This window comes from Dreissena polymorpha, chromosome 10 (assembly GCF_020536995.1).
Source record: "Dreissena polymorpha isolate Duluth1 chromosome 10, UMN_Dpol_1.0, whole genome shotgun sequence".
Taxonomy (NCBI): domain Eukaryota; kingdom Metazoa; phylum Mollusca; class Bivalvia; order Myida; family Dreissenidae; genus Dreissena; species Dreissena polymorpha.
Window position 1 is genome coordinate 40,650,989 of NC_068364.1, and position 13,318 is coordinate 40,664,306.

The following is a 13,318-nucleotide window of genomic DNA, read 5'->3' on the forward strand; positions in this document are numbered from 1 at the left end:
GTTCCAAAAATAACCGCTGATCAAATTGTCATTTAAAATAATCAGAATATCGTTCTGTGACAAAGAATCGTGCGTTACTGATAACAATTTTATTCATATTGAATTGCAAATCTAAAAGTTTTATAACATTAATATAACATTTAGTTGTTCAATACAAGGAACTACATTTGTATACAACGTAGCCTAACACCACACACAATTCACTTTCGATGTTCAAACTATCAACTAGAACACGAGGTGCAAAACATTTGCTTCTTTGTTGTAATATGTGGTTATTTCGTGACGAAATAACAATAACAACTTGGATTTAATCTAATTATTCACATTAAAATTTTGAATGTGGAAAGTGGCACCAAAGAAATGTGAGGCAAAGTTGTTCGAACGAGAGAAAGACATTTGCTGGTGAAGTGACTGGGTGGGACGAAAATCAAGATCAACTTGTTCAACGGTAGACAGTGGTTGTGTAGGCTGCATTTCGACCATAGTTTCAGTGCATGAAGGTGAACAAGAGGAAGCTGTTTGTTTGTTACATTTACTGGACTGAGGAGCAAGAATGTTGGAACACTTTTGCTGCTGTTCAACAGATATGGTGGAATAATTGGTTATGGACTGGACATTTTTGTGCCCTGTTATGGCCATGATTTCAGTGGGTGGAATGTTTGCATTTCGAAGTTTTTGGACCAGGAATTTGCGAACTGAGTGGTTGGTTATTCTCTTGTGCTCGGGAAAGCCGGCGTCTTTTGCCATGGCCTTCAGCATCTGACCCAGCTTGTTGACACCCAATTGTTGACGCAAGAACCACTGGGATGCAGTGTCAATTGTGCGTGTTGCCAGGTAGAAAGGGTGCTGATCTGAAGAAAAATCAGATGGACGCATATTCGAGTACAGCTTGTAAATTAACACGGGATTTCTTGGTCCAGAAGTGCCGAACATCTTGGGAGACACTTTTCTTATGTCAGCGATGTTCTCTCCTTTGCGCGTTTTCGTTTGCCGCTCGTTTAACTCGAGATACTCAACACCATTCGAGTCTACACGGAGGCGGACGTCTCCCCACCTAACAAAATACAAGAATCTTAATTTAATGTCAGATATGAACAATAATGAAATACAGCATTTAAGTTGAAGCGGATGTACTTAGTGAATGGGGTGAAAAAATACTGAGAAAAATTGATACATATTTTGTGTGTTTGTGTGTAAAAATGTTTCTTACCGCAAATTGTATTGCTCCGTTGTACCTCGCAAGCCAAAATGAAGGCAGTTGTTCAACCAGACTGTATTTAACAAGGCTTTCGGAGACTCCGTGCCAAGGATCCCCTTCTCCCAGAGCAGATCGATGTCGGTATCACTCAGCGGATGGGCCTCCCTAGGACGGTTTCCCATACCCTAAATTGGTGATTTATATTTATTATACTGTTTCATTTAACTTTTCGACTATATTTTTTAATTTAAATTTATTTTTTGAGTATTCTATCTTTCGTAGGCTTACAGTATTACTTTTAATGTGACTTTCAGACTTTTATTTATTAACTGCAACTTTATGTCGACAGGGTATTAGTTTCGTACAGACTACACTTGGGATTTTTTCCCAATTTTGTCATAAATGATACGTTTTCTGTTGAATATGTTATTTTTGCCAAATTTCTTTTAGTTATAACCGTTCATCTCAATTTTACCTGTTTCTTAAGACTTTTTTTCTTTGCATTGTAGGTGTCCCTTGTGAGTGCAAATTGGGCTCCAGTCCCTGTCATGACTGAACATCCATAGCGATGTCGTTTCAGGTACCTGTCAACACTAGCAATGATGCCACGGAGGGAGCTTGGTTCAAAATCTGTGCCATTTGACTTTTTAAGGGACAACAGGAAAGTGGCCAAATACTCATCAAGAAGAGTTGGTTCTATGTGGTGGATTTCTTTTGATTCAGCTTTTGACATAAGAAACCTTTTAAATTTGTTTATGTCAGACAAGGTCTTCGATACAGTCTTTTTATTTTCATTTTGGACAATGAAATCACCAACATCAGTGAGGTTAACATCTAAGAACTCTTTATTCTCATGCAGATCTAAAGTTGGGGGGAAGACATTGCTACTGGATGGTGCGTTACTACTGGGGCTGGTTTCATTTTCAATGGTCGATTCAATTTCATTTGTGAACAAAATAGATGGATCAAACCCATATTGTTCCTGGAACTGGCTTAGTGTTAATTCCACTTCAGTTGCTTGTTGCTCATGTTCATTATTTAATTCATCCCAAGTTAATGAGAAATTGACTTTGTCAAATTCGTCAGACATTTTGAGGGGTTTACGATTTCGCAGACGATTGTGTTCTATAGTCAAAGGGGAGCAACTCGAACTGACTTCTTCAAAGGGGAGCAACAACAACAGAACCTATTTGCAACATAGTGTTAAATTTACATAATACTAGAGGTTTTAATAAAAATAAATGACAAAAAACACGGTTTTTTGCTACTTTTATTTGTTTTAAGGTCATTAAGATTGACAAACATTTGAGATTGTTTTTATTATTGATGCACTTGGCAAATACAGGCGACGAGGTGCGTGGGAAAAAGTAGTCCCGGTTCGGCAGTTGATGACGTCATTTCGTGCCATTGATTATAGCCTTGCCGTTGATTATAGATGAAATTTAATCAACGGGGCTTTAATCAACCGATTTCGGTGTAAAAGTGGGATAAAAAGATATATGTATATCAAAAAGAAGAATCTTCTTCACATATAAAATGCATCCGTCAAATATTAAAATATATTAAATGCACATATAAAATGCATCTTTGCTCCAGAATTTTGCTTTTCGGACATAGAGATATCAGCAACACCTAATCTTACATAGAACAAGTCAAAGTGAAAAATATGCTGACGTATTGAAAACCTTGAAAAATATTAACAAAATATAAAATTCTTTTTCCACTGCAATATATATGTTTCTGAATGAAATCTCATTGTATCATATTTCGATGCTGTTCGTGATTTAGGTTCGACACCAAACATTTTGTTCTACTTCGATCGCTACCAAACTATTAATTTCTTATAACTTTAATTTAAAATTAGTTTATGCAAATACTTGATTTGATACATTTGCCTTGTGATTTAAGCAATTAAACATAATATCACATACTGTCTAAATTGGAATAAACATAAGTGGTGATGTAGCTAACATCATATAGCATAATTTAACAAATAGCGTCATAGTTATTTATACGACTATTTTAACACAAAACAAACAATTTGCGTAAAGCGATGGGAAAATAAATATTTGCACATATTATGTCTTTGATTTCGAATATTATTAATCATAGTGTTTCTTTTTAGCAAGAACGCAAATGATAAATGATGCCAATAAAAGAAGATTTCTAGAAAAAAATAACATGTTTTTTCGTATCACATTGCGATGATAACTATTAGAATCATGCCTTCAAATTGTTATAATAATGTATGTACTATGTCGAAGTCAAATAAAGTTTTGATAAAGAACGGGTTTTTGTAGACGTTTCAGATACATACAGTGTGGGCGTATTTCATTCTCAGAGGATTATATCAACATCTTTGTTTTTGCAGTGGCCTCAGTTGACCCTGGTTTGGAATCGACTAACATTGGAAATTAACCGAAGCTTTATTTGCACGAATTTGTATTACTGAAAACTCGAGCTCTTCGTGTTGGGAACATAAAGTCGCTCATTTATCATATTATTGCTTTAAATTTGTGTGAAGTCGGCTATCATATTAAGGCATGTTGCTGCAAATAAGAAATGTCGCAATGCCACTCATAACTAAACAGTAATGTCTATGGTGTTTTATTTGTGCCACTCGTTGTTTCGATTAAGCGTACTCTGGATTACAGGAGCGAGTTTTCGAGATCGATGGAGTGAAATGGGAAAGCAGGAGATCAGTCTCGAGAGCATGAGAACACGATTTGAACACGCGATATCACGATGCGATATCACGAGATTTAGAGCCAATGACTTGCAAATGACAAATAACATTAATAAATGGTAAAGCAAAGAAATAATGTTTATCGTTAATTTCATAAAACTAGTTTTCACATTTTATATAAATATGAAAACTAACAAGCAAGTGTCTGGTCGTTTGATATGGCACCATATTAAAGCTAACACGTATGCAGCAGCTCATTCATCAAACGAGCAAGGCCGACATGCGTCGAAATTTAAGCGTTCGACTTAAAAGTGTCAACCTAATTTTGCAATTCCACTCAAAATGACCTTCCGGCTCAGTAAGCCGGTAAAGACATTAACTAATCTTAGTATTACATTGATTATGTACATTTTAAAATGTTGTTTAAGGATACATATACTATTAATTCTGGTGATTGTGCAAAAAATAGGCGAAGTAGCAGAATACCTTGAGATGAATTTAATGGTAGTGAAAATTACCATAAATAACATTTAACGTGCGATATTTATACGTTATAGCACAGCTATAATATGCACTTGTCCTATATTTGCATATCCTCTGCAAAAAAACTAAGTGCTTTACATATGCATTAATTCGCGTATGTTTATGCTCAATATTGTGAATCGCGTATGCCGATACATTTGCGCAACGATATAGGGTAGTGTTTGTGTCGTTTGGAGGGAAACTAAAAGCGTCAGTAAATGAGACATATGCCAAATGGCAAACATATATTTTCTCCTACTGCTCGGAAGTAAAACAAAGCTTTTGTAGTGCTAAAACACTTATATTTCGGCAGACATAGATATGAATAAATCATTATATTTTTGATGACTGACATTTTATGGCGTATTTATGAACGGACGTCCATACACGGAAGTGCTGTATAATAGCGTAGCATTTTGAAATAAACGTATGATGTGTATGCTTATACAAATTCAAAAACATTATCGCATAAAACATATTGACATACAATATGTTACCGATTAAGTCCGTGCTAAGAATAATTTTCATTTGCAAATTACATACCTGTTAAGGAGCATCATAGGGTCCGTGAAATCAATCTGGACGCGGCATAAATATAAGGGTCCATCATCTTTTAATCATTAATTTAAACAAATGTAGTATTTAACTAATTTTAATCAAGTTCAATTATGTAGAATACAGGACATATATGTACACTATATAGACGTCATCTTGATCATTTATAGTGACGTCTAGTGGTTTAAGAAGATCCGAATACTCATGCAACAGTTTTTCAGATGGTAAATCATAATATACTTTTCAAACTTTTAAGTGCCTGCTGTCTTAGTTGATTATAATAACAAACGCATTACGTCTATACTCTACCGTGTTGCTTGGTTTGTTATTTCCTTATCAACGTACCATTTATTTATTTCTCAAACAAATAAGATCAAATATCCGGAATGGGCCACAAATAATCAATTTAAATGTCATTTAAGAACATGCAATTTATTCGTGAAAACCCCGTCATTTATTTGCGCTTTCGCAATTTAATGAATACATATTTATTTGCCACAAAATTGTATTGAGCATAAATAACTGTCTACCATTCCAATATTTTTCAGGAATCTCGCCTTAATTGAAGTATTGAAAGGGCTCGTTTTAAAAGTCATACATAAGAATATAATAGGCAACATGTATCGTGGTTACATTACAGGTCGCATTATTTATTGGAATGCGAGATGCTCGATGGCAAGCAAGCATTGCTTTTACCTCAAGTTGCCTTAAAGGGGCCTTTTCACAGATTTTGGCTTTTTTTTTAACTTATTCATTAAATGCTTTATATTGATAAATGTAAACATTGGATCGTAAAAGCTCCAGTAAAAAAATCAAGAAAAAAAATAAAAAAAGGAAAAGAACATTGCCCGGAGCAGGTTTCGAACCAGTGACCCCTGGAACCTGCCAGAGCCTACTGAGCTATTCCGCCGAGTACACATGCATGACGTATTTTATACCTTATATAAGCAATCTTCGTAGTTTCACAAAATTTAACGACAAAAACAGAACTCTCCAAATTATTCAATCGTTTCGCGTTGCAACGCTTTATAATTTTTAGGTTTTAAAATCGTCAAAAGATGCATATAATGGCTATATTAGAGCATGGTTAATGTTCAGTATTACTGTTTCCTCACAAATATCATAACTAAAACGAAAACTTACGAATCTGAAACAACTTTTGTCAATTTTGTCAATTTACCAAAGCGTGAAAAGATCCCTTTAAGTCAGACTATAGGATGTTAAACGGATTTTTTTTTTCTGATATTTTTTCTAGATTTTAGTAATGCCTATGTTAACTTAAGTTTAGTTTCAAATGCTACAAAAACTCAACACTTACGACAGGAATGCTAAAATGCTTATCTTGACTGGTTTTAGAAAACAAAATAAGAAGAGCCGCATCGTTGTTGCGTCACTTAAAACATCTGCCCTTAATGTACTGGTGCAGAAAGACATTCTAGGTTCCGTTTAAAGGTCAAAATTGAACAACACATGTGTAAATCATCGATGTTCATCTTACTAAAATAGTGGAGATAACTGACTGAAAATAGTTGTATGTAAGAGAAATGATTTTGGTCAGCGTGATTCTTTTAATATTGCAAAATATTACATTTTATCTTTTATAAGATTTGCATCAGATACTGATTTTATTGCACTTATTGCATATCAAAATAATACGTGATAATACCATTTTAACATGATATGAAACCGTTGAAAAGTTTCTTCACTGGATGTAACGAGCATGTCAAATATGATACAGTTATTATATGCACTGAATGTAGTAAGCACTAAGCGTTTAAAGAAATTGTTTGCAAAAATGTATGCAATTATACTTTTTTCTGCGACAAATCTCAAATTTTTGTTACGTAACACAATAGTTTGGTTTGCTTTGAACTGAGTAAAAGTAATTCACTTCGGTAAACACTGCCCAATCCGAGATGCTCAATGTTTAATGTTTTAATGTTTTTTACATATTACTATATGTGGCGTCGTTTCGAGCATACTACGAAGCTGTTTCGGTTCTATTTGTTTCAGTTTCCTTATTTCACAGTTTTAACATTGTATCTAAAGCATTCAAAATTGCGAACATCGAATTCATATATTTAACGACATTTATTGAGGCGCACTATTGTTTCACACATATTCCATGGGATTATACAAATACGTAACGAAAGGTGGCTTTTGATATGAGATAAACTAAAAGAACACATTACGTTATTATTATATCTGGTTTCCATTAAGTGATCCCGTAGGAGGGCAAATCACATCTCCATTACACTGTCAATGAAATCATTGTATAATGCAAAACAGCTCTTTGGTACTACTTAAAAACAACATAGAGCGTGGTACAATTACAATGACATGGTTTCCTGCAGACGGAGTTATGAATAATTCATTACATTTAATATGGGATGCATTTGTTGAATAAAAGTATCGTTGTTAGAAAGGCATTTTGAATTATTTACTAATAATATGCAGTTTTTTTTACGTTATAAGATATTTTGCAATAAATAATGTGCATAATATAGTTCCATATTAAATGTATGCAAAATAATGTGTAATTTTTTATTACATCCCGCTTTGATGCCGCACAGTATCACAGTCGCGAACCTCAGGAGTTTGGTGTTATTTTGGGGATTTATTAAGATTCTAAGAAAAACGCACAAACGCATCATCGCGGGTCGGCGATCATAAAAGCATCAAGGTTGTCGGCGGAGATTTGTTGACTGTACATCTGATAAATGGTTTATATAAAGAAACATTTAAAAAATATTAAACAATAATGATTTGCTTTGCAAAAACCTTTTAAACATCATGTAAATTGTTACAAAAAAATAAAACGTTTATGTACAATCGTTTAACGTTTCACGGGGTAGCGAAATATTTCCAACAAAATTAATCCAAGGAAAAGAAAGACTGGTTAGGATATGCCAATTAATATAATGACGATAATTTTAGTCCATAAAATGTAAAACGCATAAATCCAACTTTTAGTCGGTAATGCCAGATCAAGTTTTTTTACAAATCGACGGACAAATACCAAACATTTTCTCGTTTGATATAAATTTTGTATTTACACATTTTCAGATTTATTTTTAAAATATTAAAGAAAAGCTCACTGATTGAATGTAAACAATTGCTCGAAACCAAATATTTTCTCAAAACACACTTTAATAGTCAAAGGAAACTACAGCTACGAATGCTACGACTGTCATTTAGCAAAATTATTAAATTTTTAAGCGCTCGGGGAAAACAAGGCTTAATGCATATGCGTAAATGTTCGCTTAAGATTAGTTTGTGCAATTAGGAACAACACTTTCCGCCTCTCAGGTATGCTTCATTAAAAGGAAGTCTGTTTTTATCGAAAAGCTAGTTAAAGCAGATGCTTTACGGACATGCGTAAAGCCCGGTTTACCCACCGCGAGGCTAATACTTAGTATTTAAAAAACAAGAAATATCTTTAAAAAAGATATACGGCGTTGATTGTGGTCGATGTTTATGAACGATCAAAAGTTATCTCTATGAGATAAAAAGTAGCGGATGCCTTTTTTCTGCGCAGTTCTTAGCTACATCACAAGAAAATCAATTACGGGGTGTTGCGCCAGATTTCGTGGCTTATTTTGCTTTATGTGATATTATTACTCAGATATCGATATTTACAGAATAGAAAAACACAAGAAACCTGAAAATAAACGAGTGCATATAGGTCAGCCGGCAATACTCGAACCTTATTTAATTGCATAATTATAGAATAGTGAATTATTGTGCTCATGCTTAATAAACTGGTCTAAATAAATATTTGTAATTAATTTTATCAAAATTGGTCCTTATCATGCAAATGTTGAAAACATATAAAAAATCGATGATTGACATACCACAATAATATCGCCGGATATATCTTTATTTAGTATCTTTCTGATCAAAACAGACTTCAAGTGCACAAAGTTTACGAGACGGCGTTTATATAAAGATTTCTGCAACTGACCGCAAACTGACCTTGATACCTTGCGGATTGGAATGCGATGCATTAAAGTTAGGTAACAATTCTGCTGCTGAAACGACGGCTTGTTTACGCCAACTGTACACGACCAAGGCAACAGCTGTGCCTAAAATATTGATATATCGACAAAGCGACTAAACGAACTATTTACTTCATCAGACAAAAATAGCATAGATTCCAATTTTTTCCTTCAATGAAAAGATCGCAACCCCTTCTGCGAACTCCGGTGATGAACTGTATATAAACTCAAACTCTGACTTTCACACACTGGCCGCGAATTGACCCGAAACCTCGCGGGTTGAAATGCAATGCAAGTAAGTACTAAATATGAGAATATAGCCTTTAGTATAAACGCTTTTGTGCTGGTAATTCTCTGAAAATAAAAGGTAAACGCACAAACTGTATTTATGTCGAAAATTGATTGTAAAACTGTTCTATCTATTGAGCCTTTTCATTAGAGATAAAATTGTTTCATGCAGTAAAACAGAGTTACAAAGACGCGGATATGTTTCCAATGTTCTGGTGTTATACTCAAATCAGCCAATGGAATAAATTAAGTGTATTCATTCGTACCTAACCGCGGAAAATTTTATTTGAATGTTATTGGACACTTACAAAGGTCAAGTCAGGGTAAAAAGCTGGCTTAATACAGCTTACGCCGAATAATCATAGCAATAAAGACCATACAAATTTACTTATTATGAGAATTACGATAAATTATTTTGATGTCCGTTCTGATAAAATGTTTTGTAAAACTAGATACTTCAGAATTATTATTAATGTCATGAAGTTATTACGGCAGTCAATTATTAAGGAGTCACAACAAAATAACAATTGGGTACATTCGATCTTCAATGACATTCGATGAGGCAAACGATTTTCCGTATACTGTAAGAACAGTTACAAACGATGGTTTGAAATTATTAATCACCTCAAAGGGCAGCAACATGGAAAAGTCTTAAAATACACAGTATCTGTATGTGATCTTTTTTGTTTTTGAAGTTCAAAATAGTTGTACACGATTTTAAAACATTACACAAAAAGCTTACTTCTTCATTTTTAGCTTACCTGAGCGATAGCTCGGGGTGAGCTATTGTGATCACTCACCGTCCGGCGTCCGTCCGTCCGTCCGTCTGTCCGTCTGTCTGTCTGTCTGTCTGTCTGTCTGTCTGTAAACAATTTGTAAACATCTTCTTCTACTAAACCATTGAGCCAATTTCAACTAAATTTCATGTGGAGCATCCCTAGGTCATGGGACAAAAGAATTGTTTAAAAAAATTTGATCACATAACCAAGATGGCCGCCATGACCATATATGGTAAAAACCTTAAAAAATCTTCTTGTCAAAATTCGCTCATCAGATTTTCAAAAAATTTCACAGGGATGACCTTTGAAGGCTCCCCTGATAAAGTTGTTTAAAGAAATTTGATTCGTCAAAAAACATGGCCGCAGGAGCTCGTTGAACTTTGCATGTTTATTCGTTTTTGCCTATTTTGTGAAAACTTTCAAAAATCTTCCACATTTTTTGTCCGATCCTTTCCAAATTTGCACAGTGTCTTTATATCAATGAGGACACGAACCCTACAAAAAATGAGCATTATTGGTCCATGAAGTACAGAATTACCTCCCCTTGAATTGAGAAAATGGTGTTTATGCAATAAAGTCTAAATTTTTCATCCAATTTTTTCCAAACTTGCACAGTGTCTTCATATCAATGAAAACTCGAGCCCTGTCGAAAATGGGCAACATCGGACCATTAAGTCCAGAATTATCTTCTTGAGATGGCAGATTTAGAAATAATTATAGTGTACTCTTTTTTCCAATTAATAGTGCTATTAGAGTAAAGGGTTTGCTGGCTACAGGCCAGGTTTCTCTGACACGATTCTCTTCTGATGGCTTTCCTGCAGACCACATAAACCCTTAACCCAGAACAGTTAATTCTTTCTGCAAATGTTTGTGACTGTGGAAATCATTGAAATAAAAGGAGAAATTGCTGAAATTAGCATTTTCTCCTTTCATCACAATGCTTCCTACCCTATTTAATCAGTTTCTTCTTATTCCATTATAATTTAATTTGTCGTCTGCAACCTCTTTCAATTTGGAAAAGGGTTAACTACCAGAAATCAATTAATGCTGTAGTTTTGTTGATGAGAAATTATTTTTCCTTTAAAATGGGAGGTGATTATTGCTTAGGAAATTGCTCTGGTAGGGTTGAATCATTGTGGGAAATTGAGAAATTGTTCAGGCCAAAATATGTTGATTGGTAAAGGGTTAAATGGATACCATTTTTAAAATGGGAGGTGATTATTGCTTAGGAAATTGCTCTGGTAGGGTTGGATCATTGTGGGAAATTGAGAAATTGTTCAGTCCCAAATATGTTGATTGGTAAAGGGTTAAATGGATACCATTTTTTCCAAGTTACCCTTTTCCTTATGCAAACATGGGTTGCCTGTTTAGTGGATGATATCTTGTCAATTTTGAGAAAAAAGAGGAATCTCTTCAAAACAAGCAAAAATTCCTTTTATCTCAATGTTTAAGTCCACTTTTTAGCGTACCTGAGCAGATCATATTTTCCTCCTAAACCATTGAGCCAATTTCAACCAAATTTCATGTGGAGCATCATTACGTCACGGGAAAAAAATATTGTTAAAAAAAATTTGGTCACATAACCCAGCTGGCCGCCATGCCCATATATGGTCAAAACCTTAAAAAATCTTCTCGTCAGAAACGGCTCGTCGGATTTTCATTTTTTTTTACAGGGATGATCCTTAAAGGCTCCCCTAAAAAAGTTGTTCAAGAAAATTTGTTTCGTCGAAAAACATGGCCGCAGGAGCTCTTTGAACTTTGCATGTTTATACGTTTTTGCATATTTTGTGAAAACTTTGAAAATCTTCTTGTCCATAACCATAAGGCCTAGGGCTACCAAATTTGGTATGTGGTGAAATCTTATAGTCCTCAACCAAATAGGTAGAAAACATTGTGTTTAAATGAGATTTTGCTTGCTATGAGCAATTTCTTCCTTTGTCTTCTTAAGTCATCTGAGGTAGAAGGGTAACTCCCCTAACAGTACTTCAAGAAATCCTTCATTGCATAACACCTGTGAAGATGTAAGGTCAACTTCTGTTGAACCCATAAACCCTTTACCAAATGACAACTTTTGGACTGTCCCAAATTCAAAGAGGTCGCAGATGACAAAGAACATTGTAATGGAATGTGAAGAAATAGCTTTGGTAGGGTTGAAATAATTGTGATAAAAGGAGAAATTGCTCAAAATAAGCAATTTCTCCGTTAATCACAAATGATTTCTAGAGTCGTCTGCAAAAAACCAGTAAATTCTTGTTATTGTTTGTAATGGGTTAATCCATTTCCACATTTTTGGTTGGAATAACCCATTACCAAACGGTAAAAGGATTTTATGGGTTTGGTGCAGAAGACTGTATAAATCATTGTGATTAAAGGAGAAATTGCTCATATTGAGCAATTTCTCCTTTTAGCACAATTATTTATACTCTTCCAAAGCTATTTCTTCATATTTCATTATAATTTTAAGTGTTGTCTGCATCATCTTTCAATTTGGGACAGTTCAAAATGTGTCATTTGGTAAAGGTTTAATGCTTTACCAAATGACACATTTTGGACTTTCCAAATTAAAAGACTTAAATTGTAATGGAAAATGAAGGAATTGATTTTGGTATTTTATAAATCATTGTGATAAATGAAGAAATTGCTCAAAATGAGCAGATCTGGCATCATCATTTAGACATTTTATATTAGATATATACTTCACTTTAATGTTTACATGTTGGAGTGTATAGGGTCTACCATTCCCGTGGTCCTCTTGTATTACTTTTTATGTTAATTCAATAATAACAAATGTGCGCAAATATAAATGTACATTATTTGATTTATTTAGTTATCTGTGTGAATTTTTACACATTTTATGCCCTTGGTAGGGTGGCATATAGCAGTTGCATTGTCCATCTGTCTGGCATTACATTTTCTGGACTTTTTTCATAAATGCTTTGAGATATTAACCTTATATTTGTTGTGTTAGTCTACCTACATGACTTACAGATGAATTGAGAGTTTCATTCCGGTCCATTGAGTTATGGTTATTGGACTTAGGATTTCTCTATTAAAAATGTTTTCCTTAGATTTTTTTTTACAAAAGTCTTTAAGATATTTAGCTGATTTTTGGTATGTAAGTCTATCGACTTGACCTTCAGATGAAATGTTAGTTTTGTTCTGGCCCATTGATTTTTAGTGATGTTATGGACCTTTGACTTGGAAATTAATTTTATCTATAATAACCGTTTTCCGGATGTTTTTTTATGAAACGCTTTATGATATTCACTGATATTTTGTTTGTGAGTGTACC

General features: G+C 34.1%; 1 protein-coding gene and 1 long non-coding RNA gene across 5 annotated transcripts in view; both read left to right on the plus strand.

Annotated features, from left to right (window-relative positions):
* LOC127847645 (agrin-like) overlaps positions 1 to 13,318 on the plus strand; it is a 153,938-nt gene that overhangs the window by 83,161 nt on the left and 57,459 nt on the right. The gene's annotated exons all lie outside the window — the stretch shown is intronic.
* LOC127847646 (uncharacterized) lies at positions 987 to 2,454 on the plus strand. The gene is made up of 2 exons (XR_008034096.1): positions 987 to 1,391; positions 1,708 to 2,454. It is a non-coding gene; the product is annotated as an uncharacterized LOC127847646 (long non-coding RNA).